At 37.5% G+C, this 27,330-nt stretch overlaps 1 long non-coding RNA gene across 1 annotated transcript; it reads left to right on the top strand.

The window, feature by feature from the left end:
* The first annotated feature begins 756 nt into the window (after positions 1-756).
* Positions 757-26,866, top strand: LOC139085096 (uncharacterized). Its single transcript, XR_011543136.1, has 2 exons — positions 757-855; positions 26,731-26,866. It is a non-coding gene; the product is annotated as an uncharacterized lncRNA (long non-coding RNA).
* The last annotated feature ends 464 nt before the right edge of the window (positions 26,867-27,330 follow it).

The following is a 27,330-nucleotide window of genomic DNA, read 5'->3' as shown; positions in this document are numbered from 1 at the left end:
TGCTGTTACTTAGTTGCTGACAAAAAATAATAAACTTCAGCTAGAAAGCTCCACTGCATGTGGGTTTTTAATAAATATATATTATCTAAAATTTATCAGAACTTTTTTTTCCCTCAGGTTTAAAATCTTAGTTAAGTATGTGGGCCCTGGCACCAGACTGCCTAGGTTGGAATTCCAACTTTAATACTTACTAGCTGTGATATTGAGCTTATTAAAAAACAACAACTTTTGATACCTTAGTTTCCTCAAATGTAAAATGGGGGTGATAATGGAGCTGATCTCATAGGGCTGTGGTGAGGATTGAAGGAATTAATGATGTAAAACTCTTAGACTGCTGTAACGAGTATTAGCTACTGTTATTATCCTAACAAATATTTATTGAGTGGTGATTATAGCCAAAGCAGGGATTCAGTTGAAATGTCGCCTATGTCTGATTACTGTATAATCAATAGTGATTTCACAGAGCAGAATAAAGAGTTGAGGGAAGGTCAATACATTAATATCTGCTTCGCTAGTAGACATTAAATACTTTGAGAGTTATGTTGTGCACCTAGAAGTACATGGGGGACTGAAGTTTTAGTTTTAGCATTTACAGTTTTTACTTACAAGATGAGATTCTAAAAATATATATTAAATTAACAACCAATCTGTGGCAAAACCTTGACATTTCAGAGATGAATAGCTTGACTCTGTGACAATGGTCATATGTCATCTAGCCTTTGATAATTTGACTGAAACTAATCTCAGTGATAAAAACACAGGTTGTTCAGGGACAAGGTTTGATTTTGGAGGAGATGGAAGGCCATTACCTTAAGCACAGATAACAAGGCTTTCGTTGTGGACTGTCTTTCAAAGGTAAACACTATTTCATTTTGTGTTCTAACCTCATATGAATGCTTCTCGGCACTCGTTTAATTGGTGGTGTTATTCTTTTCCTATTTGCAGATAAATTGCATTTCACTGTGGCTGTTTTCCAAGATTTGTGACTAGGCTCTGTGGTTTATGATGTGCTTTCAATTTTCTGTCAGGTTTTATATCTTTTAATCTTCCAAATTTCAACAGATGGTGACTCTTTCTGGAGGTTAGATGAGCAATTAAAATGCTGTCTGGTTGCTTTGTGTCAGTGCATATGCTGTTCACATTTCATGCGAAATGTGAACAAGCCACCCAGTCTGCCTTCGCCTTACTTTCCTCTTTGGGAATTTAGGAATAGAAATGTTCATTCCTCCCGACTGCTGTGAGGAATGACTCATAGGGAAGATGTGACATCTAGCTCAATTAATATCTACCAAAGCTAGGCAAAATCACAGATTCTCAAACCTGCTCCTAAAAGTAATTTTACCAATAATTGTCCTCAATAGGAGTTCGCAGCACACAGTTAAATAATGTTATAAAGGCAAGTTAATAATTAACCTTCAGAACAAGAAATTAATTACCCAGCAGTATTCCTCTGTGTGCCTTGAAGACAAATGTGTCATCCTGTAGTTACCATCTTCTACTTTGTTAATAGTTGATATCCATTTTCAACTTTGATGAATGTTAGATAGACACATATATAGCATTCATCCTAGCCTCACTACCTGAAACTCTATTAAAAATTAAATGGGATGTTGAATTGTCCTGGAACCACAAAGGCTTTTGATTAAATTCAACAAATTTTTATTGCACATCACATCTACAGTGGATAAAGTTCTATGCTTAGCGTGGAGATTCAATCCGGGGAATCAAAAAGACGCATAACACAATCTTTGCCTAGAAGGAAATTACATAAATTTAGAACAGATAGAAGTATATTGTCTTTGCCTAGAGGGCAATCAATAAATGTTTATCAGGGGCTGCCCAGTGGTGTAGTTGGTTGGGTTTGCCCATTCTGCTTTGGCAGCCCAGAGTTCCCTGGTTTGGATCCCAGATGCGGACCTATGCACCGCTTATCAAGCCATGCTGTGGCAGGCGTCCCACATATAAAGTAGAGGAATATGGACACGGATGTTAGCTCAGGGCCAGGCTTCCTCAGCAAAAAGAGGAGGATTGGTGGCAGATGTTGGCTCAGGGCTAATCTTCCTAAAAAGAAAATTTAAAAAAAAAGTTTATTAAGCAACTGGTAGATGTCATGGGAGGGATAAAGGACTGATATTGGAACACAAAGTAGGGATTGATTTTGAGTGGGAGTATTAGGGAAGACTCGACAGAAAGGGCAATATTTATAATGGACTGAACAAACTAGATTTGGCTCTTGAGAAGTAGGATTCTTGTTATGGGGGCTGGCACATTCTGGCTTACAGAAGTGGGAAATCCATTAGTGTAATCAGGGAGCTATGAGCATGCTTGATGTGGCTAGAGACTGTAGTATAGAAGCCACGGAGAATAGTGGGATATGGAGCTAGAAAGAAGTTTAAGGTGAGATTATAGAGGCCTAACATGCTAAAGAGTTTGAACTTCAGGCAATGGGAAACCCCAACATTTGAAAATACGGGCAGTGTTATGCTGGTAAATCTGTTCTCTAAATGAAAGAAAAAGACTAATTTGTTGTATTTGCCAGTTTTTGTGGTATAAATACTCCTACAGTGACTGCTATCAAGCTACAACCTGATATCAGTAAACTCAGAGGTGGGAAGAGATGCATGACATCGGCACTACCAGCCAGAAAGCGCTGGTGCCAGGCACCATTGACAGGATTTGGCACGCTCAGACATCTATTTTAGAAAGTTTATCTTGGCATCTGGTTAATGAGTAGATTGGAGTAAGGAGTCAGAGAATCAGTTGAGAGACTAAACTATAACCCAGGGGAAAGATGGAGAAAACTACAGCATAGAGTGTGGGTTGAAAGCTGAGACAGATTAAGGAGGAAGTACTGAGCAGAGCAGGCTTTCTAGACTGGGCTCTATGGATGGGTTCTGAGATATCTGTGAACTCCATGAAACTGCATGCACTTTTTTTGTATAAGTGCCTTTTGGGAGTGAGTTTTTATTAGATTTTTAATTGGTCTATGACCCTCACCCTTAAAATTTGAGAACTGTTTTATAGATAGGATAGACAGAATTTGACAAGTAGTCACATGTCGTGTGAAGATCTGGCGATAAAAGGGAATAGAGTTGCTGATGATTTGAAGATTTGTAACTTGGGCGATTGGAAAGATTTTATATCATTTTCTGAGACAGAGAATGAAAAACGGGCAAAATCAGAGAATTTAAATATCTTAAGTAAATGTAATATTTTTTTAAAAAGATTTTTTAGAGCAGTTTTAGGTTCACAACAAAATTAAGAGGAAGGTACAGGGATTGCCCATATACCCCCTACCCCTGCACATGCACAGCCTCCCCCATTATTGACATGCCCCATCAGAGTGACACACTTGTGACAATTGATGAACCTACACTGACACGTCATAATCATCCCAAATCCATAATTTTCCTCAGGGTTCACTCTTAGCATTATACACTCTATGAATTTGAACGTTTCTATAATGACATATATCCATCATTACAATGTCATACAGGGTATCTTCACTGCCCTAAAAATCCTCTGTGCTCCACTTAGTCATCCCTCCTCTCTCTTAACCCCTGAACTTTTTACTGTCCCCGTAGTTTTGTCCTTTTGAGAATGTCATACGGTTGGAATCATATATTATGTAGCCTTCTCAGATGGGCTTCTTTCACTTTGCAATATGCATTTTGGTTTCTTCCATGTCACTTTATGGCTTGATAGCTCATTTCTTTTCAGCACTGAATAATAGTCCATTGTCTGGATGTACCACAGTTTGTTTACCCACTTATCTGAGCATTCCTGTTCTCCACATCCTCACCAGCATTTGGTGTTGTCCGTGTTCTAGATTTTGACTGTTGTAGTAGGTATGTGGTGGTATCTCATCATTGTTTTAATTTACTTTTCTCTGATAATATGTGATGTGGAGCATCTTTTCACATGCTTATTTTCCATCTGTCTATCTTTTTTGATGATATATCTATTAAGGTCTTTGGAGGATTTTTAAATCAGGTTGTTTTCTTATTGCTCAGTTTTAAGAGTTTTTTGTATATTTTGGATAACAGTCCTTAATAAGATGTGTATTTTTACAAATATTTTCTCCCAGTCTGTGGCTTGTCTTCTCATTCTTTTGGCATTGTCCTTTGCAGGACAGAAGTTTTTTATTTTAATGAAGCGCCGCTTATCGACTATTTCTTTCATGGATCATGTCTTTCTACCTGTGTTGTATCTTTAAAGCCATCACCACACTTAAGGTCATCTAGGTTTTCTTCTGTGTTATCTTCTAGGAGTTTTATAGTTTTGTGTTTAACCTGTAAGTCCACGATCCATTTTGTGAAGAGTGTAAGGCCTGTTTTTAGATTCAATTTTTTGCATGTGGATGTTCAGTTGTTCCAGCACCATTTGTTGAAAAGACTATCTTTGTTCCATTGTGTTGCTTTTGCTGCTTTATCAAAGATCAGTTGGCTATATTTATGTGGATCTATTTCTTGGAGTAAAGGTGATATTTATGAGAGTTTTGGAATAAAATAACTTGCAATGCGGCAGAACACAATACATCAAGCACAAGAAAATCGGGTGCTAATACCAATTTTATTACTGATTATGTGAACCCAAATATAGGAACTCAAATATGCTTTGTTACAGAAAAGAAGTGACAATTTTAATTATACCTCTAGGCTGACTCAAGGACCCTTTTGATGAGGAAGAGAGGGAAGAAGAGGAGGAGTAAGAAAGGGAGAAGGAAAGAAAAGAGGGAAGGAGGAGGAGGGAGAGGAGGAAGAAAAGGACAAAAAATGACGGTCAAGCCCTATTCCAGGTTATTTATTTTCAAGCAATATGTGGCAGCAGGTATCAGAGTTAGGAAGAAATGCAATCCATAGAAAGAACATAAGCTAAGAAGTCAGAGGACCTTTAGTTTATGTCTTTTTAGCTTTATAACCTTTGGCCAGTAACTTAATCTCTCTAATTCTCATTTTCCTCACTTCTAAAATGAAAATACTAAAATCTGCTTTTCAAAACCATTGTAAAGATTAAAGTTAATGTCCATAAAAATATGATGATAATTGTTCAAACTATCTATTATTATTAAATCAAAATAATTATTTGGTATTTATTATGATGGAAACTGATTTGCCTGATTACATGTATGTACTTTTAACTTCCAGTATGAGTAAATGATGAGAGGGTGTAGGTCAACAAAATTTTACTTCAGTGGGATTTTGGCTTATTGTGGTTTCTGTCCAATCAAGCATCACTTTCACTTGTGGATATATGAAAGAAATTAAAAGGAATCCCATGCAACTAAAATCAGTGAGACATACTGTCTGCTCATCAAATTAAAGGATTTCAATAAAAACTAAGTTTTTTTGGTTGGTAATCAATGTGTAGTTGAGCAGAAACTACTCTATGGTTTAGGATTTGAGTCATATCATTTTTAACAATTTGCCTTTGGCCTACTTTTGTCTTGTTGAAAGTTTAAATGTTTAAAAGTTGAATGTTTAAAACAAACCTTTGTGTATTGAAAAGAATTTTACTTCTTACCCCAAAGGGTAAAATGTGGCTATGATAGACTCTACAGGTTTCTCCTGAACATGTTAAAAGGAGTTCGCGTTTAAGACATAAAGCAGTTGAAGCAGTTTCCTGGGGCTGCCATAACAGGTTACTACAAACTTGATGGCTTAAAACAACGGAAATGCATTTTCTCACTCTGGGAAGAGAATCTGTTCCTTGGCGCTTGCAGCTTCTAGTGGCTGCAGGCATTTCTCAGTGTTCTTCGGCTTGTGGCCACATCGCTTCAATCTCTGCCTCTCTCTTCACTCTCGTGTGTGTGTGTGAGTGTATGAGTGTGAGTATGTGAGTGTGTGTATGTGAGTGTATGTGAGTATGTGTGTAATCTCCCTTTGCCTCTCTCTCATAAAAACATTTGTGATGGCACTTAGGACCCAGGATGATCTCCTTAGCTCAAAATCCTTAACTTAATCCCCAAATCTGCAAATACCCTTTTTCCAAATAAGGCAGCCTTTACCCTTCTGACATATCAGGCAGTATTCCCAGGTTCCAGAGATTAAGAAGTGAATGTATCTTTGCTGGGGGGACATTTTTTCAGACTGCCACACTGGTTGTCAGAAATTTAATGTGAACAGATGTGCTGTTTAGAATAAATTCTTTTTAAAAATACTGCTGAGAGTAAAACGAAGTATATGAAAAAAGACAAGATTCTCTCAGAGACAAGAGATTCTTACTTCACTTTGGTCATGCCTAAAGTCTTCATGTGTTGGTTCTTTTTACCATTAATAGCTAGGGATTGCTTTTGCCTACGTTCCTCAATTTCAGCTTCGCTTGGTTGAAAGAATCGGCGGCACCATGGGAAGCTACAAAAAAGGTGTTGGGAGTCTACACAGCCCACAGCCCTACAAGTTTGTAGCCTTTCATGTATTTACCTCATTCTTTGAGATAGTTCAGCTTTCCTGGGAGGCTGGGAATGATTATCACTAGTAGGGATCATGTACAGAAGAAATTTAACAAATAGTGATTCCCCTGCAAGACTTTAGCCTTTTCTTTTGTAGTGACAGGTCAACATTTTAGGTCCAAAGTTAGTCTTTAACAGCCTTGTTGTCAACCCAAAAGTAATTGTTTTAGGACTTATTTTAAAGCCCAGGTTGAAAAAAGTCAAAACAAGCAAAAGTTGTAGAAAAGATAAATAAATATTTAGTTCCCATCTCATATCATGTACAAAACTATATTCCAGATGGATTAAGAATTTAAGCCTACAGTACAAAACAATAAAATGTTAGAAAAAAATTTAGTAGATTGTATATTTTGAATCTTGGGTTACCTTTTCCTCTATTAAGTGAGAAACTCAGAAAACTGAAACATACAACACTTGAGTACCTAAAATATAAGTAAAAATATATTAACAGTAAAAGACACTATAACTAATAGTAAAAGATAAATGTTATTCTGAGAAAAACATTTGCAATACATATATGACACTCAAAGGGTTAAAATTCCAATGATACAATGTATTTTTATGAATTTTTGAGGCAAAAATAATAAAAATGGACAAAAAAATCTAAAAACTCAATTCCTCAAAGAGGAAATACAGGGGCCAAAAAGATATTAAAAGATGCTCAATCTCATGGATAGCTAGGAAAAAAATGCATTAGAGGTGACAGGTAAGAGAGAGATCCAGCTGCTCCCTTCTACTATTCCTAATGGGTCTTATCTTCCAGAGGAGCTACCAGGCCCTAGAGAACTCACCCAAAGTGGGCTTGCCAACTCTGCTACTGTTCATTCTTATTCTGTATTACACCTCATACAATCTGGAGTACTTTACACTTTTATATTTTCAAGTATTTGTTCAGCACCCGTCTGCAGAAGCTCTGTCTAGGATAGGAGTCCGATACAGATAGAGATCATTTAGAATACAAAGGGGTTAAGTAGAGGATTGCTATAAAATCCTCAAAGAGAGCCTCAAACCTTGCTTACACAGGTCAGCATGGGGAAGGCCAATCATCACACATAATTTTTTTCTTAATCCATAAGTGAGAAAAACTAGATTCCCAGCTGTAGCTTAACAGCAGCTCTGTAGAGTTTGTAGTGATGTCATCACTCATGTTCTGTCTCAGTCGTTTGTGTTTTTCTTTTCTTTTCTGATCATCTGATCAGTCTAGTCAGAAGTTTATCAAGTTTATTGATCTTCTCAAAGAACCAGCTTAGATTTCACTGATTTTCTCTTTTGCCCTTTTTTTTTTTCTGTTTCCTAGATTTCAGTCTGACCTTTATAATTTCATTTCTTTCCTGCTTACTTTGGGTTTTATCTGCTTTTTTATTTTTCTAGTTTCTTAGGCCAGAAGCTGAAGTCATTGATTTGAGAGCTTTGTTCTTTTTTTTAATAAATGTATATCGTTCTTTACACTTTCCCTATTACTGCTTTATCAGCACCCCATAAATTTTGATATGTAGTGTTTTCATTTTCATTCAATTTAAAATATTTTTCAATTTCCTTTTTGATTTATTTTTTGATCTATGAGTTATTTTGAAGGGTATTTCGTTTCCAAATAGTTATAGATTTTTCCAGGAATCTTTCTGTTTTTGACTTAATTCATTGTGGTCGGAGAACATACTTTGCATGACTTGAGTTGTTTTGAATTTGTTTGAGACTTATGGTCTATCTTGGTAATTATTCTATGAGCACTCATAAAGAAATGTGCATTCTGCTATCGTTGGGCAGAATTTTCTATAAATATCAGTTGTTCGAAGCTGTTATTCTTACTATACCTCTATTCCTTATTTTCTCATTTTATAAATTTAGCTTCTATCACTGTTTATGATTTTGAAAATATTGATATCTGCTCTTTAAGTTACTATGTAAGGTGACATACAGCTCCCTCTAGTGACTAAATTCAAAGTTTTGTATTTTAAAAATCACTTATTTCTGAAGGGTTAGAGAAACATATTTAGTAAAAAATAAATACTTCAGGGATTACAAATTCTTTTTAAACATGTCTCAGCATGATGAATTTAATTAAAGTGTTACAAATAAAATTTTTTGTCATATATATATATCAAACTAAGTTCAAAGATCATTTTTATCATTACAAGGAGCTAAGCATCTATATCATTTTAAAAATCTTTTTGTCAATTGATATACTGCCTAGAATTTTTATGTATAATCTGAAATATGAGTCCTTTTTCCACAAATACAGAAAATTTTTAAAAAATTTTTATTTTTGAGTGTAGTAACATTGGTTTATAACATTATATAAATTTCAGGTGTACATCGTTATATTTCAACTGCTGTGTAGATTACATCATGTTCACCACTCAAAGACTAATTACCATCCATCACCACACATGTGTGCCTAATCATCCCCTATGACCTCCTCCCTCCCCCCTTCCCCTCCGGTAACCACCAATCCAATCTCTGTTTCTGTGTGTTTGTTTGTCATTGTTTTTATCTTCTACTTACGAGTGAGATCAAACGGTATTTGACTTTCTCTCTCTGACTTATTTCACTTAGCATAATACCCTCAAGGTCCATCTATGTTGTCACAAATGGACAGATTTCTCATTTCTTAGGGCTGAGTAGTATTCCATTGTGTATATATACCACATCTTCTTTATCCACTCATCCCTTGATGGGCACGTAGGTAGACTCCAAGTCTTGGCTATTGTGAATAATGCCGTGATGAACGTAGGGGTGCATGTATCTTTATGCATTCGTGTTTTCTTGTTATTTGGATAAATATCCAGCAGTGGAATAGCTGGATCATATGGTAGTTCTGTTCTTAATTTTCTGAGGAATCTCTATACTATTTTCCATAGTGGCTGCACCAGTTTGCACTCCCACCAGCAGTCTATGAGGGTTCCCTTCTCTCCACATCCTCTCCAACACTTATTGTTTCCTGTCTTGTTAATTATAGCCATTCTGATGGGAGTGAGGTGATATTGCATTGTAATTTTGTTTTGCATTTCCCTGATAGTTAATGATGTTGAACATCTTTTCATGTGCCTGTTGGTCATCTGTATATTTTCTTCGGATAAGTGTTTGTCCAGATCTCTTGCCCATTTTTTAATTGGGTTGTTAGTTTTTTTGTTGTTGAAATGTATGAGTTCTTTGTATATTTTGGATATTAACCCATTATCAGATATATGGTTTGCAAATATCTTCTCCCAATTGTTAGGTTGCCTTTTCATTTTGTTGATGGTTTCCTTGGCTGTGCAGAAGCTTTTTAGTTTGATGTAGTCCCATTTGTTTATTTTTTCTATTGTTTTCTTTGCATGGTCAGACATGGTACTTGAAAATATGCTGCTAAGACTGATGTCGAAGAGCACACTGCCTATGTTTTCTTCTAGAAGTTTAATGGTTCCAGGTCTTACATTCAAGTCTTTAATCCATTTTGAGTTAATTTTTGTGTATGATGCAGGATAATGGTCTACTTTCATTCTTTTGCATGTGGCTATACAGTTTTCCCAACACCATTTATTGGAGAGACTTTCCTTTCTCCATTGTATGTTCTTGGCTCCCTTGTCCCAGAGTTCCATTAGACTGTTCTCATTTTTTTAAATTCTTTTTTCTTTTATCTGTTCAGCTTGGGTGATTTCCTCTGGTCTTTCATCCAGCTCCCTGATCCATTCTTCTGTATTATCTACTCTGCCATTGAGTCGCTCTCGTGAATTTTTCATTTCCAGTATTGTATTCTTCATTTCTGACTGGTTAATTTTTATATTTTTCAATTCTTTGTTGATGTTCTCTTTGAGTTCATTCACACTTCTCCCAAGATCAGTAAGCATCCTTATGACTTTTTGTTTAAACTCTTTTTGGGGTAGATTGCTTATTTCTGTTCCATTTGGTTCTTTTTCTGGGGTTTTGTCCTGTTTTCTTGCTTGGAACATACTCCTTTGCCTCCTCATTTTACCTGTTTCTCTGTGCTTATATCTATGTGTTAGGTGGATCAGCTATACCTCATGAACTCGGAGAAGTGGCCTTATGTAAGAGCTGCCTTTTGAGGCCCAGCAGTGTGCTTCGCTCTCATTACCAGTTCCAAATGTTCCAGGAGTGACCCCTGTGTGGGCTACGTGTGTCCTGTTGTGGCAGGGCTGCTCTGGCTGTAGGTGCCCAGGGAGGCTAGGTTGTCCCCTTGGCCAGCTGGTTATAATGTTCAGCTGTGTCTCGCTGCTATGGACCCTTCAGCCACTTTATCAGGCATGGGGAGCCCCAGCACAGTTGACTGCAAGTTCTAATAGCACAGTCCTGTTGCAGTTTTTCTGTTAAGTGAGTAGGCCCCCAGTGTGGCTTGTTGCTAGCCCCCCAGGGGCTTACAGTTGCTGTAGGCCTCCAGCCTGAAAGGCTGTTGTCAGTTCTCTCAGGATTGCAGCTGAGTGAGGCTGGCCCTAGGCACAGGGACACCCAATAGTTTCAGGCTTTGGAAGGTGGGGCCAATCCCATATGTGGCCATTTGAGAAGCACAGGTCCTTTGTTGCTGACAAGCCCCACAGCCTACACATCCACACACACTGTGAACACAGTCCTGGCCCATGCACCCATCCTGATCCCCTGAAGCAGATTCAGTCACTCCACTGCAGAGGCCCCCACACATTCCACCAACTCCCCATACCACCTGCTCCTTGTGCACACCCTGCTCTGGAGAGGTGGACCCACTCGCCAGCCTGCAGAGGATCCAGGCCCCCAGTCTATGCAGACCAAAAAGTTGCCCAAGGACTTGCTATTGGGTGGGGCCAGTCCCTAGATTGGGCTGCTTTCCCTGGCTGAGCTGTATTAAATCAGCACTCTAATGGGTGAGGCAGACCCTTGGGCTAACAGGCCAGGGGAAGAACTCCAATGGCATCTGCCAGCATATGTGTCAACATGCCTGTACTAGGTCACAGTAAAGGCTGCCGCCAATGTCTCAATCCCTGAAGAGGTCTCACCTCTCACCAAGATGCACTCAGAGCCTATTGAGTGAGTCTCTTTTCAAGAAAGGACTCTGTACCTTTCCTTCTGGTGATTTTAGGTTGCTTTCTGAAATGAGCAAATTTAAGAGCTGGCTTTTTTTTGCTTATGCCCCATAGCTTTTCTAGGAATATTCCCCATTGTTGTTAGTAGCCAGCAAAGCCAGATATTATGGTACTCATCTCAGTTGTGCTGAGTCCAAAGGATGCTTATTGTGGTAACACTTCCCCGCTCAGGTCCCCCACTCCTCCAGGGAAGGCTACATGCCTTAGGATTGCTGCTGGCCAGCCATGAAGCTCCATGACTCATCCAAGTGGCTTTTTTTCTCTCCAGAAAGGGATTTCTGCCTCTTCCACCTCAGTCAAGACTGTCCCTTGTTGCAGTGGTTCTTTTTATCTAGTTTTCAGTTCTCTCTCAAAGGTAATTGTTCCAAGAGTAGTTGTAAATTGATTGTGTTCATGGGAGGAGGTAAGTTCAGAGTCCGCCTATGCCACCATCTTGATGCCAACATCCAAATACAGCAAATTGATCGATCATAACTTCTTTCTATGTCCATTTAGGTAATACAAATTCCTCATTCCTTAAATCAATCAATTATTCCACATGCAGGAATTGAATACCTATTAGGTGCTGTTATGGGTTGAATTGTGTCCCTCCCAAATTCATGTGTTGAAGTCTTAACCCTCAGTACTTCAGAATGCAACCTTACTTGAGGATAAGGTCTTTATTAAGTTAAAACAAGGTCATAAGGGTGGGTTCTATCCAATACTACAGGATTTCTTATAACCAGATGAAATTTGGAAACAGAGTAATAGATACAGCAAGAACATTATATGAACCTGAAGATGGCCATCTACAAGCCAAGGAGAAAGACCTGGAACAGAGTCTCCTCTCAGAGCCCTCAGAATGAACCAAACCTGCTAACACTTTGATTTTGGACTTCTGGCTTCCAGAACTTTGAGACAATTAATTTCTATTTAAGTAACCTATTTTGTGGTACTTTGTTACAGTAGCCCTGGAAAATTAATACATATACCAAACGCAGAATTTAGAACAAAACATTCAGAGGTAAAAAGCATTGTCCTGGTACCAAGAAATTCAAAGACTAGTAGAGAGATAGTCTTATGAACTTTCAATAGTGTATAGCTGATTAAATTCATTTCCCAGAGGAGGGACATGCACTCCAGATCTGATCAGGAAGTGGGACATCTTGTCTTTGAGGTGGAGACATCTGAGCTAATTTGCAAGACAGAGTATGCATTAGAAAACTGGGCAGAGATGGGTTGGGAAGGAAAAAGAGTAACATCTGCAAAGACACCAAAATAAGAGCTAGTCCGTTAACTCCTATGATGAGCTGGGAGTTGGGAATAAGTGTTTGATATGGCTGGAGCTTAAATTGTTCAGGGCACTTGTGAGAGATGAGAATGAGGAGACAGATGGGGTCATATTATGAGGAAGACAAATAAGCCTTGCATAAGGGACTTGCAATCTAGTTACAGACACAAATCATAAATATCCAAAGAACACAGAAAGGATAAATGTGTGAGTAAATTAAAATGAATATTAACTCCATAAAACAACAGTAATAATGACTTCTAAGTATAAATAAATGTAGAATTAAGGTACTTAACGATATCACAAAAAGATAAGAAGGGTAAACGATGTAAATATATGCCAAGATTCTTGTTAGTAAATGGTAAAAGTGTTTGTAATAGATTCTAAATGTCAAAGATATGTGTTAATGTCTAGCATAACCACTGAAAGGTAATAAAAGTGTATAACCAACAAGCTAATTGAGCAAAATGAAATAATAAAATAAGAACAATTAATGAAAAAAGGCAAAAGAGAACAAAAAAACAATTGGTCAAGTAAGAATCAAATAATACCACAGTAGAGTTAAATTCAACTGTGCCAGTCATTAGTTTATAGCAACTGATTAAATATCAGGTTAAAAGGCAGAGACTAGATTAAAAATAAAAACAACTACAAAACTCTGGATGGGCATACAATTCCAAATTTGTTTGCAATTAATAAAATACCTCAAAATTGATAAGACAATAACAGGCAGAACTAAATGAAGAAATTGACAAACCACAATCTTAGTGAAGGATTTAGCACACTTCTCTCCATTGGATGGGCTAGTGTTTATCTAATCTTGGCTCCATGGATTTCACATTTTTGTTTAAGTCAACAAAAGGGAAATTGTTTGCAAAACATGGGGAAATTTGAATGAAAAATAATATTTGAAAATATTATGGTATATACATACATATTCTAACTTACATTTTAAATTTAAGCAACCAAAACGTCTTTTGTAGGCATATTTGATGAAGTTTCTCATTAATTTTTCTGGGTCAGAGTTGATTTCTCCTCTTAGATTTTATTGTATGTGTGATCAAGAACTTGCATTTTAAATGTATTTTATGTAACTTAATGTATCCGGAATTGCTAAATGAGCTTTAATTACTAATGATGAGAAATCTAAAAATGCTTATGGTCTTTAGGGAAGCTCAATTTCAAGAAATCCATGTATTTTATATTACTAAAGTTTATGCCCTATAAGTAAGGTTTGTTGATAGAAAAAGAGCGAATATTGCTTCATGGAGAACATAGGGGATTGAGGTAGCGATGATAGGGCTACAGTGAGGGTTGCTTTTATCCTTTGTATTCTGAACCTCCATCAGGTACTGAAGAAGACAGAGTCAAAACTGGCCAAATGCTTCTAAAAACAGAGGCTGCCGTTTAAGGGAAGTGAGCCCAGTGAGAGCTCGTACTTGAAGCATCACAGTTGGATTTTGCTCCTGAAGCAAATCCGGCCGTAACCCTTTTTGGATTTCCTTTTCTTACTATTCCTGTGCTTCCTGCATATTTTTTCTTAATTCTGCATGCACGTTTCTTAACTAAACACTGGTTTTCAACATTCCGTGTTTTTACTTTTGTGTGCTGCGTTTTAAACAGATGAGATTTCTTTCATGTATTTTAAGATAGAGAATAAAAGAGACGAAGGGGATTAAAATAATTCCTGTATTGGATGTGTATTTCAAGTTGCTTTGATCTCTCAGGTGCTTTGGAGACAGCTGTGCGCTCTTCTTCACAGCTAGCTCTCCTGTGTCCTCCTCACAGATCAATATTCATCGCTAGTTGTCTTGCGGTCCCGCTCACAGATCAATAAGCGATGCTCTCAGGCATACTAACCTCTTGGCATAATCAGCTTCTCGTTCAAACATGCCATCTGTGCTCCGCCGGGGAATCTTTCTCTCATGAAACAGGCAATAGTGACAAAGTTCATTTGAATTCCCTGTCCTCACAACCATCAAGCAGTCTGAGGTTCTCTTTTGCGAATGCAGCCTCCTCTACTTGGAAAACTCCTACTGCCTGTTACAGTAAATCAAGGCTCACATTTATTTTCCGCGCTGGAGAAAGAATGCCTCACGGTATTTCTCTTAGACCTCCGATCATTCCACAATGTTTTTCCACGTTCCTCCAAACAGCCTCCTTCTCAGCCATCACGCTTTTTCACCTAAATCCACCAACCTAGAGGCTGAAGGAAATTGGATAGAAATCTCTGTGGGAGCTGTCGGACCATTCTTTAATCAGACCTATGGTTGCGGCTCACCAGCAATGAGGTGTTGGTTCTGTGCCCAGAGATGAGTGTGATCGCTCAGAGGCAATGTGCAGGGAAGCATGACAGCCGCCTTTGAAAACGTGCTAACTCGTCAGAGGTTTATTTCCTCCTTTAGTATCTGAAAACAACAAAAACAAACAAGAAGGTAAGCTCTAATGACAGGCCAGCACTCTCACTATGTTTAAGCATATTTCAGGATAGGTTTGGATGCTGCTTGCAAAAAATATCTCAATCCGTCCTGAGGTTGCAAAATATAGATTCCGACGGATTTTCTTTTTGTTAGTTTGTTTGTCTTCTATATTTAACAAGGAATAAACTACTGAAATGCTGCTGGGAAAAGGTTTTTTTCCTGGCTGGTTTTAGATCTCCCCTTATTTCAAGAGCAAATTTGAAAAATTATATTGATAGAAAGAATGTGAGATTAGCCTCCTTGGATAGTCCCAGAGAAGTAGGAAAGACTAGTCAAGTAGGAGAACACACTCTTTTTTGGGCTTTAGCAGTGACGTAAGCAATAGTCTTTCATATTGTAAATTTCACACCATTTGTAGAACAATGAAGGCTTCATATCTCCATTGTAGACAAACTAACATTTCCTTTGGCAATAAAATGTTTGTCAACTCTATGAAGTCAGTGTTATGCTCGTTTCAAAAATTTCCTATTAGGAGTCTACAAAAGTGTACATAGGGGGCAGCCCGGGTGTAAGGCTTAAATTTGCCTAGTCCGCTTCTGTGGCCTGGGGTTTCTGGATTCAGATACCAGACCCTGCTCACAGACCTGCATACCCTCATCAAGCCATACTGTAGTGGCTTCCCATATACAACACGGAGGACAGAGTGGCACAGACGTTAGCTCAGGGACAGTCTTTCTCAAGCAAAAAGAGGAAGGTTTGCAGCAGATGTTAGCTCAAGGCCAATCTTCCTCACCAAAAAAAAAAAAAAAAAAGTACATCTGTATCTTTTCCTAAATGTTTTCAGCTTCCAATAATACAAAAAAAAAAATTGAGTAAGTGGCTTGGTTTATGGCTTCACTTTTAGCTGATATTTGGTCAGAAAAATATTAATCCATTCTAAAATATTGAATAAATACCTATTAAATGTCAGGTGTTGTACTAAGCATTGATGTTGAAGAGGAAAAGTATGCATAGAAATATACAGAATTATTCTTAGTATATGTTTGCTGTTTTGTAGATTACATATATTTCTAAAAAGCTTGCGTAAATCAATTTCTATAAATAGAATTATTTAAAATATAAAAATAGATGTAGCACGTCTCTCTCCATATATATTGCATATATGTATATAGGCACACACCGTACATAGTATCAGAGGATGAATAACCTGTACTTTCATACCTGACTCCAAATATATGTGTATATACAGATTATATATATACACATACTTATAACTTCCCAAGTTAGATTGTACCCGGACTTTGAATTTTTCTCAGAATGCTTAGAAGAATGCAGTAAGCATTGTAAGTGCTCAAAGGAATTATTAATTGGTTGATGTTAACACACTGATTCGATGGGACCTGTTCACTGTAGAGAGGCCAAGGAAGTCATCTTAGGCAGATGATTGAGTTACTTAACACATGTATTTTTTTTCTAGGAATGCACAGAGATTTTAAATACAAAAGCATTATGTATTCCACTGAGATCCAGGCTATATTTATGTTCCAAGTTTGAAATGATGGCTCCCATTAGAGTCACAATGTGCAGATATTAGTTTCCACCCCCAGAATCTTAAATTCTAAGTCTTTATTTGTTTCCTTATTTACAGCTATAGAGTTGTGTTCAAGTTAGTGAGGGATAGTAACCAACTTTTCTGTCATAAGTTTGGATAACAGAAGAGAAAATAAAGATGGGATCTTTATGATGAATTAGCATTTAGCAAAAGAGGAATTTCTTCCACGTGAGCTATTGAACATTGAGGAACAATGGCGGCACCAAGGTCTGGGATATGCCTTTATCGTTAGATTCATTACATTGTGCAGCAGGCTCTGGTATACACGTTTGTATTCTCCACAAGATTATGCGCTGCCAGGCAGTGGATGTCTATGCCTTGTTCGGCTTAGCGTTCCCACTTCGTAACACACTGTTCAATGTTTAGGGATAAGTGAGGGAGTCTCCAGTCGCTTGGAAGCATTCTTTCCACGTTATTCTGCCATAAGCCATGGAAGAGGGTCACGATTATAACCAAGGCTGAGCTCGGGTTCCTTCCTCAGTGCTTCCATAACAACGCCATCTCATCATATTTCTCCAATTGTAGGTTTACTTCTGTATTATCAAAAGTGGAACTATTTCCTGGTTGTCTTTGTTTCCTTTTAAAGCCCAGTGCAGTGCTTGCACATAGTGGGCACTTAATACATGCTGGAGAATGAATGAATGAAGAAAATGACTTTTGGCCAGCTCTAAGGTCCTGTGAAGTTCTCATTTCATGTATCTCTACAGATAATATGTGTTCATTTTCAGAATCTTGGTGTTTATCTAGGAAACTAGCTACTAGTTCCTAGGGATCAATTTTTCCAAAGCAAATAGTGGTGGACATTACACCTTTGGGTGGTCCTTGAATCAAGTCCATGATGAAGCTATGAAAGAAAAGAAATTCTCCAACCTGTTATTATGCTGGTAAATTTTTGAAGGTACATAGAGCAGAAGGTAGTGATGGAAATTTACTTTTTGCTTTCTCATACAATGTAAGTAAAAAACAAAATTCCAAAGAAGAAGGAAAATTTTGTTTTACAGGGTGAAAAATAGATGTCTTGATTTTGTCTTGTATAAATATCCTTCTGTTTAAAAAGACAGAAAATGGACTACAGTCTTCCCCAGTAGCAAGATAGTGTTTCACACCGTTTTTTGTTTTATATGAAATGAAACTTTGGAGGTTACCTTAAAAAAAAGGCAACTCCCACTGCATAATTAATTATTCTAGACACATTTACTATTCATTCAGTGTTGGGCAAGTCGCTTATGCTCTCAGATTCTCAATTGCCTCATCTACCAAAAAGTTGGTGGAGAATTTATAAGGATCAGGGATAATAAATGAAAATATCTAATGAAATGTCTGGAACACATTTGATGCTCAATAAATAAGAGATGTGTCATCATCATCACCATCATAATGATCATAATAGGTCATTATTATGAAAATTAACTTAAAGTTTGAAACAGATTTTAGGCTTAAGGCACAAAATATTACAAACAATTCATATTGTTAATAATAAACAAAATATAACATGGTCTTCCCAAATCATCCTGGTCTTCTTTAGAGAGGCAATTAATTAATCTGTCGAGTTACTGGCTTAAGTTTAACAGAATCAGAGGAAGACACACAAAGTTATATATGTCCTACCTTTCAGTGAGTTCCTTGAAAATTTGTAGTCTATAATTCTATCCTAGAGATCAAGAAAAATCTACTGTTTTTAATGAATTTGCCAGTCTCATTATATTTCTTGAATTGTAGGTTTACTTTTGTATTATCAAAAGTGGGATGCACTGATTATGAGATTGTTCAGAATATTATGAATGACTTCACACAGGATTAAATAGAGAAAAACGTAATTATGTAGTGAACACACTTTAAAAAACTCACACTTGGTAAAATTCAAAGAAATAAAAACTAATTTTATTTAGTTATTGATCATAGCACAGTGAAAATTGTAATAGACAATTTGACACATTTCAAAACTAGTACATTAATATATTTTTATGACATTGGAAATTAGTATAGCCTTCGGGGGAAGCAATTTGTCTATAGGTCAAAAGTCACAAAATTTGTCTTCCCTTGATAGAGCAAATGAAATCTGTGGGCTGTATTCTTAAAAAAATTATTTTTTTAAGAGCAAAAGATAAATGGAGATGTTCACTGAACATTTTCTATGTAGCGAATGTGAAATAATACTCCTAACGGCCAACACTTATATACTTATCCTGTGCCAAGCACGTTTTAGATGCTTTACATACTCATTTAATCCTCACATGCCCTCTTCTCATCTTATAGATAAGGAAACTGAGGTGCAAAGAGCCTAAGTAACTTGCTATGGTGCAGCCAACATCAGACTGTAGATTTTGTACTCTAAATTATTATACTATTTAGCCTCACAAATAGAGGGAACAACCTGAGATTTTGCAATAGGAAAATGATTATGCAAATGATTATTCTAACTGGACAGAATATTATGCAACCTTTAAAACAAACTATTTGGAGAATATGAAGCAATTCTAAGCCATAGAATAATATAGTATGGGGAACCCTATTATGGTTGCAATAGTAAAAGATGGCTCGCATGAGGGGCTTAATATATACGAGTATGCAGGGCCAGCCATGTGCACACAGGGATTGAGAGAGGATTGAGGTAAGAAAAACAGGGAATAAGAAGAGCTAGGCACCTACCAAATCCTACTGGCAAGAGGGCTGTCTTCCACAAAGTCAGTCCCAAGGATGTTGCACCGGCTTTCCGCTCAAGGGACATTTGAACACAGTGATTGAGAAGAGTGCCTGGCTTCAGAAGTGGCCATCGAGGGAGATCCAGAGACAGAAGGAGATATTTCCCGTAATACCAACCAGTGAAAAGTCAAGGGAGATTGAAACTTTAACCTGACCCTAGTTGAATGGAGGTTGGAAGAAGAAACTCTAGCCTGAGCCTACTGGCTCAGATGGTGAACAGAGCTCCTTCTGGTGTCAACAACTAGGAAGCACTATGAAATCCTAGATATCCAAGAGATTCCAACAGACGTGGACAGTGGTTGATGGGAGTGGGAGTCAGACCAGATAGGAAGCTGGGCCTCCCTTTGATTGGAGTAATTTCCAGAAATTGAGAGCTATGAGTGCCATAGAACACCAAAAGCTGCAGAATCCTCAACTACAGAACAGTAGAAGATCCTCTAAATCCTATGTCCAGGATTTAGAAGCCCTTGGAAGCCCTTGATAGCTCCCCAGCCTTTGTTCCTATTGATTCAGGGGAAGGCCAATGGGAGGCATGAGTCAGGGGCAGCAGATAACTGGGATGGTGCAAGAGTTGCACAGGACTTGACAACCATTAAGTAAAATATGGAAAGTAATGCACTCAGATAGAAGAGTGATATACTTATGGATTTTTTTTTATTTCATAAATTTCCTTTAAGGTCAAAATATTTCTTTGGCAATTCTTAAAAATCTAGTAATTTGTGGAGGTTGTCCTTTAGCAAGTCTTCTCTTTTAGCTGTGTCTTCTAGCTGTCTATTTAAGGTCTGGTAAATGGATGATTTAAGCGAGCATTTCCCTTCTTTCTCTTACACATAGGTACAATACTAATACCCCATCACTGAATTCATTTGTTCACAACAAATATTCATCAGTTCTGGCTGTGGTGCATAATCTCTCTCAGTGTGTTTTCTCAAGGGTTTATGGTAAGGTAGGATATCGATCCCCTTCTTAGAGCAATGTTGACGAGTTCACATTCTACAATGGAGATAACACGCATGATCTTTCATTAAAATGTGAAAAAAAAATGCCATGTGTTTTAGAGCTAACGACTATTGAAAGGTAGCGAATGATTTTCCTTTTTCATCTATTTCATGGGACTATTCATTAGCCTCTGTCTGACATTCTGTTTTGGGGATTGCAATGGCAGAGAAATTGCGTGACATCAGCCCAGGCTGATGAGATTCTGATGGCAAATTAACTGGTCCTCCCACCCAACAACAATAAAAATCAGTTGAGACAGGGAAGTTTGTGTATAGATATTTACCTTTCTCCTTCCCCTCCCTCCTCTGCTTCCTTCCTTCTTAGAAAATTTTAGAGATGTTACCTGACTGTCACTAGGTAAGTTTGAGGTGTGTCAGGTTAACATTTTAAATACACAGACCCAGGGAGTAGTTTATTGTGATAAGTTAATTAGAAGAATTTTAGAAGTAAGGCTGATTTCTTTCTACAATGAATTAAAAAATCAGATATGGGACAAAATGAAAACAAAATATATCAGTGCCTGTTTTGTTTGATTTAGTGTCAAAAAACAAACTGATTCCCAGATTTCTGGCTTTTGAATTTTCTATGGAGTTAACTTTGGTATGGTACCTCTACATACTGCATGTACATCCATTTTCTAAAAAGCCTTGGCTACCATTCATAGATCCAAATTGTAACACTGAACAAATTTTAGCGTGAAATTCTTGTCAGTGGATTATCTTGGGTGTTAAAAGAATCAAATGCTACTGAAAAAAGTGCACCATGCCCACCTCTCTAGACTACTATGCATCAATCTGTACCAGCTGGGCAAATTTATTCCTATTAAATCATCTATCCTATCTAAGAATTTTAATTTATCTTCTAAGTAGCAAAATTTATGTATTGATTGAATTGTATCACAAATAGAAATTGTTCTAGGGTATTTGCAGTAGGAAATGAAGAAATCCTACTGTTGAGCTTTGCAAATTGTGTCATAAAGCATAAAGCCGAAATGCAGTGTCCTAAAGCATAAATAAACTGTCCTGTGCTGATGCTGGGCCAGCTGGATGCTAATGAACTTCTTTTATAGGGCCTTAATCTGTTGCATTTCCTGTGACTCAGCCAAGCCTCCTACTCTCTGTTGAAAAGAGTCATGGACCATTTTGGAATCGTTTGCAGGATGTACCCTTTATGCTTTGATGACATCAGAGGCAGTTATCTTTAGTCACTAAAATGCAAACATTTGCCCATGGAACCAGCCACAGCATTCTCTTCCACCGAAATAAGACACCACTCTCCACCAACAATAGCAGCTAACTTTTACTGAATAGTCAATGTGGTCAGGCACTTTTCTGAGCAGGTTTCATCCATTAACTCATTTGACCATCTTGATAACCCTAGCAAGAAGATACTATTACTCCCATTTTTCAGATGAGTAAATTGAGACACAGAAGGTTGAATAACTTACTCCAGCTCACACAGAGAAGCTGGGATTCTAAATCAAGCCATCTGGCACCAGATTACCTATGCAATAGTCTCAATTCCTCTTTGCTCTCTTGCCCCGGCCATTGCCTCCTGGTGCTTTACATACGTCTGTGCTCCAGTCAAACCGGACTATTTTGCTGTTCTCCAAGCACACTCATATTCTTTAAATTCTAAGTTAGATCCCCTTATTATGCACTGCAATTGCCCCTGAACCTGCCATGCTTTCTATTCAATTTCTTTCTGAGGGATTTATGTCTGTCTGCCTTTAAACCAAGGCATTAAGTAGATGTTTGAGGAAATTTTGTAGTTGAGGGGGGTGTTTTAGAGGACATTCAGAAGGGAGCACTACTTTTCTTTAACTTAGTGGTAGTCTGCCAAATTTGCAGTGGTGGGTTGAGAGGAAGGATACTGGAGAGAAAAATGACAGGAGGGATATGTAGGATCAGAGGTCACCTGCTGTACTAAGCATTAACCCCTTAGTTGTTGGATAATGGGGAGTTACAGGGTGTGATGGAAGGGTCTAGGGTCAGGAGGAGAGCCCTGGAGAAATTTGAGGCAGGGTCTGTTTACTGATGTGTATGATGTTATTTAAATAAGTAAATTTTTATTTAGGGCCCTACCAGTGTGTCTTGGCTAAAGATTCTTACTTGGTAGCATCTTGTGTTAGTGATCTAAACGGGATTCTAAAACTGCAAAATTCTCTTCTTATTCCTCTTCTTCTCCTCTTTTATCACAACTGAAATATGATTTTGTTTAGTAACAATCATTCATATTCTTGTCTCAGAGAAGTGGAGCAATTCTTCCCTGTCTAGCTTTACTGAGCAGAATACATTGAACACTTTGATTATTTCATCTTGGAGCCATTATTTACAAGAAGCCAAGTTCACAATACAGTTCAAATTCTGTGTTCTGTAGTCTTATTTTAATCTCTTTCAGAATTATGAGTTTATTTTACTTTCTGTATTGGAAATATACTGCTTTATCCTTCTGTCGATAGATTGCATATCTATTGTCATCTGTCAGGGCTGGAAGGTTAAGAACTGAAATGAAGATTTTAGAGATGGATGACTCAGGCCCACCGGTCCCAGCTTGTTAGCTAGCGCTCCAGGTCCCCTGCACTTTCACCTACTTACCTGCTTCCCACCTTTAGGGACCTGGTTGGTCTTGTATCACCATATTACTTTCTTTAATAGTTGATTTCTAGTGGCATTAAGCTATGTTTTTGTATGTCTGATGTTAAAACAAATAACCAAACATAAACCCCCATGATCCTCCAGCTTCCGAACATCACAGTAAAGCATCTCAAAAGAATTGTCGATACACAAAGTGTTAACTTCATCACCTCTCATTCATTATTTGACCTATTCCAGCCTGTTTCTGTTTCCTCCAGTTCTCTTGTCAATAACCTCTGTATTCAGTGTCCGTTGCTCGCTCTTCATATTACTCAACTGTTCAGCAGTATTCAACACAGTTTCTCTTGAAGCACCCTCCTCTCTGAGCTTACATGGCGCTCCTTAGGTTTTATTCCTGCTTCACCGGCTGTTCTGACTTAGTCTCCTTTGCTGACATTTCCTCCTCTTTTGACCTTTAAAGGTTGATGTGTCTCATGCACGTCTCTGTACTTGTTATTTTTATCTTCTTTCACCTAAATTTTCTCCTTGCCTGACTATAAAAGGTACATTAGATATAGCCCTGTGGAACTGATGTCTTTGTAATTAAAAATCAGGTGAATATCAGTAATTTCTTGATTCAACCTATTATTTCTAACCTGCACCTGAGCTCATATCCAACTGTCTGCCTGACATCTCCATTGGATGTCTAATAGGCATCTCAAACATAAAACATGTCCAAAATGGAATTTTTGTATCTATCCATCTTGCTCAATTCCAAGTTTTCTTCCAAGGGTCATTAAATGCCGCTACCTAAGAGTTGTCTTTGATTTACACACTTTCCTCATCTCCAACAAGCAATCCATCATCAAGTCCTTCCCCTTCTTCCATCAATTTATATGTTGGATTCCTAGGTCTGCTCTAAGTGACTCTAGTCCAAGCAATCTTACATCTTGAGAGAGCACTGTAATCACTCCCTGTGTTTTTCTGCTTCCACTCATTTCCCTCTACCCAATCTCCACATGACAACCAGAGTGATTGATTGAAAACATGTATCAGACTCTCTTACCAAACAATCAAGCAAACAACAAAAAATAACAACAACAAAAACACCTCTTTAAAGACTTCCTGATATTTAGACTAATCCAGATCCTTGCTATGGTTTATACCAGGGGTTGGCAAACTATAGCCTGCAGGGCACACTGAGTCCACTGCCTGCCTGTTTTTGTAAATAGTTTTATTAAAACGCAGTCATGCTCATTCACTTACGGATTATCTAAGATTGCTTTTGCACTACAATGGCAAGTGGAGTCATTGCAACAGAAACCATTTGTCCTGCAAAGCCTATATTTACTATCTGAGCCTTTACAGAAAATGTTTGCTAATCATGGTTTACATGGTCCTGTGCGATCTAGTTCGTGCCTAGCTCTGAACTGATCTCTAGCCACCCTGCACTTACCTCACTTACACCTCTTCTCCAGCAGGTCTTATTGCTACTATAGGACTAGGGCTAGTGCTTTCCCACCATAAGAGATTTCTTTATGTTTACTCTTCCCACTACATGGGATGCTCTCATCATGGATCTTTGATTGGCTGCTATTTTCTCATTAGCTTACCTCCTTGGACAGAGCTATTCTTGACATCCTATCTAAAGTTGCCCCTAATTGCTGTCTATCTCATCACAATTTATTTATTTCTTTCATAGCACTTATTATAGTTAGTGGTTACGATACAGACACTAACCAAAAGACAGACAGTATAGTATAATAATATCAGACAAAGTAGGCTTTAAGGCAAGACATATTACTACATAAACAGAGAGAGGACACTCACTATCTCTAGAGAAGTTTGTTTGTGGCTATACAGATGCCAGACAGAGTAGATTTTGGAGCAAGAGAGAGCAACAAAGAAACATAAAGGGAGGTATTTCATAATGATAAAAGATCAATAAGAAGATAAAAACATTTAAATTTGCATGTATCCAGCAACATAGCCTCAAAATATATAAATCAAAGACTGATGGATTAAAAGGAGAAAAAAAATATCCACAATCACGGGGCTGAAGATTTTAACACCATTCTTTCAGGAGCTCGTACAAACACGCAAACAAAATCTCAGTAGTAAACTCTATTCACATCTACTGAATTGCTTGCATTTCTTTGTCAAGTGTTTGGTAGTCTGCCCACTATTCTTCTACAGCACCAAATATCCACCATTATTAAGGAAACATTGTATATTCATCTGTTTACTTAGTCTTCCATACCAGACAGATTAAAGGCAAATATTGCTAACTCAAATGTACAGGCAGAGCAACTGAGACTCAGAGTGAATAATTTATGGTAGGTCATGCAGAGTATTCAGACCGTGTGGTGAAAACATTCAAACCTTGGTCTTTCTGACCTGTATCTTTTCCCCTAGATTACACTATCTCCCTGATAAGTGAGTCAGCAATTTACTGTTTCTTTTTCGTGTAATTGCTATAAATCATTTTCTTCCTCATATTACACTCAGATGGGGATTGACAAAGATTCATGTCACCATTAAAAACCTAAAGGTCGCTGGAGTGGTGGTCCTCATCTTATCTATTTAATTTGCCAATCTGGCTCCTACAGAAATGGATGGATCCTGGAGAATGACTATAGTATAGACCATTGTAAGCTCAAATAAGTAGTAACCCTGTTCACACTGCTGTGCTAGATGTACTCTCATTGCTAGAGCAGATTTATAAAGCCTCTTGGTCCCATGGTATGCAGCCATTGATTTAGTGAATACATTCTTTCCTATTCTGATCAGATAAGAGGATCAGAAATAGTTTGCATTTATATTACTGGCACAAACACATGAAATTATGCTTTTGCTTCAGGGCCATGTTAAATCTCCTACCTTCTATCATAATATTGTCTGAAGAGATTCGGACTGTCTGAGTCCCTCAGAACATCACACAGATCCATTATATCGAAGACATCCTGCTGATTGGACATGATGAACAACAGGTGGCTTGCATGCTGGAAGCCTTAGTAAGTTCTACTCACTTCTAGTGGTGGAAGATAAATTATGTGAAGCATTTACTTAGAAAAATTCTAAATTCTTTCTCTGCCCCTTGAAATGTAAATATGCTCCCAGCCTCTTGGCAGTTTCACAACCCAGGAATGTCTTTCTCAAAAGCCTGGGATCCATCCCTAAGAAATGTAACCATCAAGAAAGATAGTGCTCCTATCTACCAGGCTCTGTGGGAGGGCAGGAACCTAACTTCAGTAAGCACCAATTAGCAAACACATATGGTTTAATCATATTGACCAACCTCCCCACCAATGCCCTCTAGTACTTTCCCACTAGTTCACCATGGTGTTTAAAAACTCTCTCACCTTCAATTTCTCTCTCATATTGCAATAGTACTTTTTCCAACTTGATTAAGACGTAATTGACATATAACATCGTACAAGTTTAAGGTGTACATTGTATAAGTTTAAGGTGTGCAACTTTTAACTTTAGTTAACATCCATTACTTCATAGTTACGCATTTTTTTCTTGTGATGAGAACTTTCAAGATCTATTATCACCAACTTTTAAATATGCAATCACTATTGTTCACTTGAATAAAGTCTTCCTCGCCTGTTTAACTCCATCTGGTGCAAACGTTCTTTGACACAGGGTCCATTATGAGGAGAACTGAAGAATCTATTTGGATGTACTGAGGATTTCAGAACTTCCCTCTCAATCCTGAGTGATCCATCTCCGGACCATGACATGAGAGAAGAATAAACATTGTCTTATTTGAGCAGCTGAATTTGTGTCTCTCTTTGTTGGAACAACTTGGCCTGTGTCATAAGTAACATAAGGTCTATTTGACCAAGTTCCTTTAAAAAAGAGAAAAGATAAAGTTTGAAAAACAAAAAGGAAATTTAACTTTGTTTTCATCCTCTGAGCACGATTTATGGCGTTGAACTTTGTTAAAAGTCAAAACTAAGAAAAATACAAAAGTGCACACAGCATCTCATCACAAAAAATTGAAATAAATGAATGTGATATTTCTTTTAAGTCTTGGACCAAAACCATATTGTTCAGAAACAGGAAAACACAAAGAGATGAATAAATTTATAACATCTTAAGATTCAAATTGACTAAGTTATGCAATGATTCATTTATTGGAAAAATATTGCAGAGAACTCACCCTAAAGTCCACTTTACTTACTCAATAAATATTTAGATTGCTCAGAAAAAGTGAATATAATAACATGATAAATGTAAAAA

This window comes from Equus przewalskii, chromosome 8, assembly GCF_037783145.1.
Source record: "Equus przewalskii isolate Varuska chromosome 8, EquPr2, whole genome shotgun sequence".
In the NCBI taxonomy this organism is placed as follows: domain Eukaryota; kingdom Metazoa; phylum Chordata; class Mammalia; order Perissodactyla; family Equidae; genus Equus; species Equus przewalskii.
Note: the sequence above shows the minus strand (reverse complement) of the source record. Positions and strands in the feature narration are given on the sequence as shown.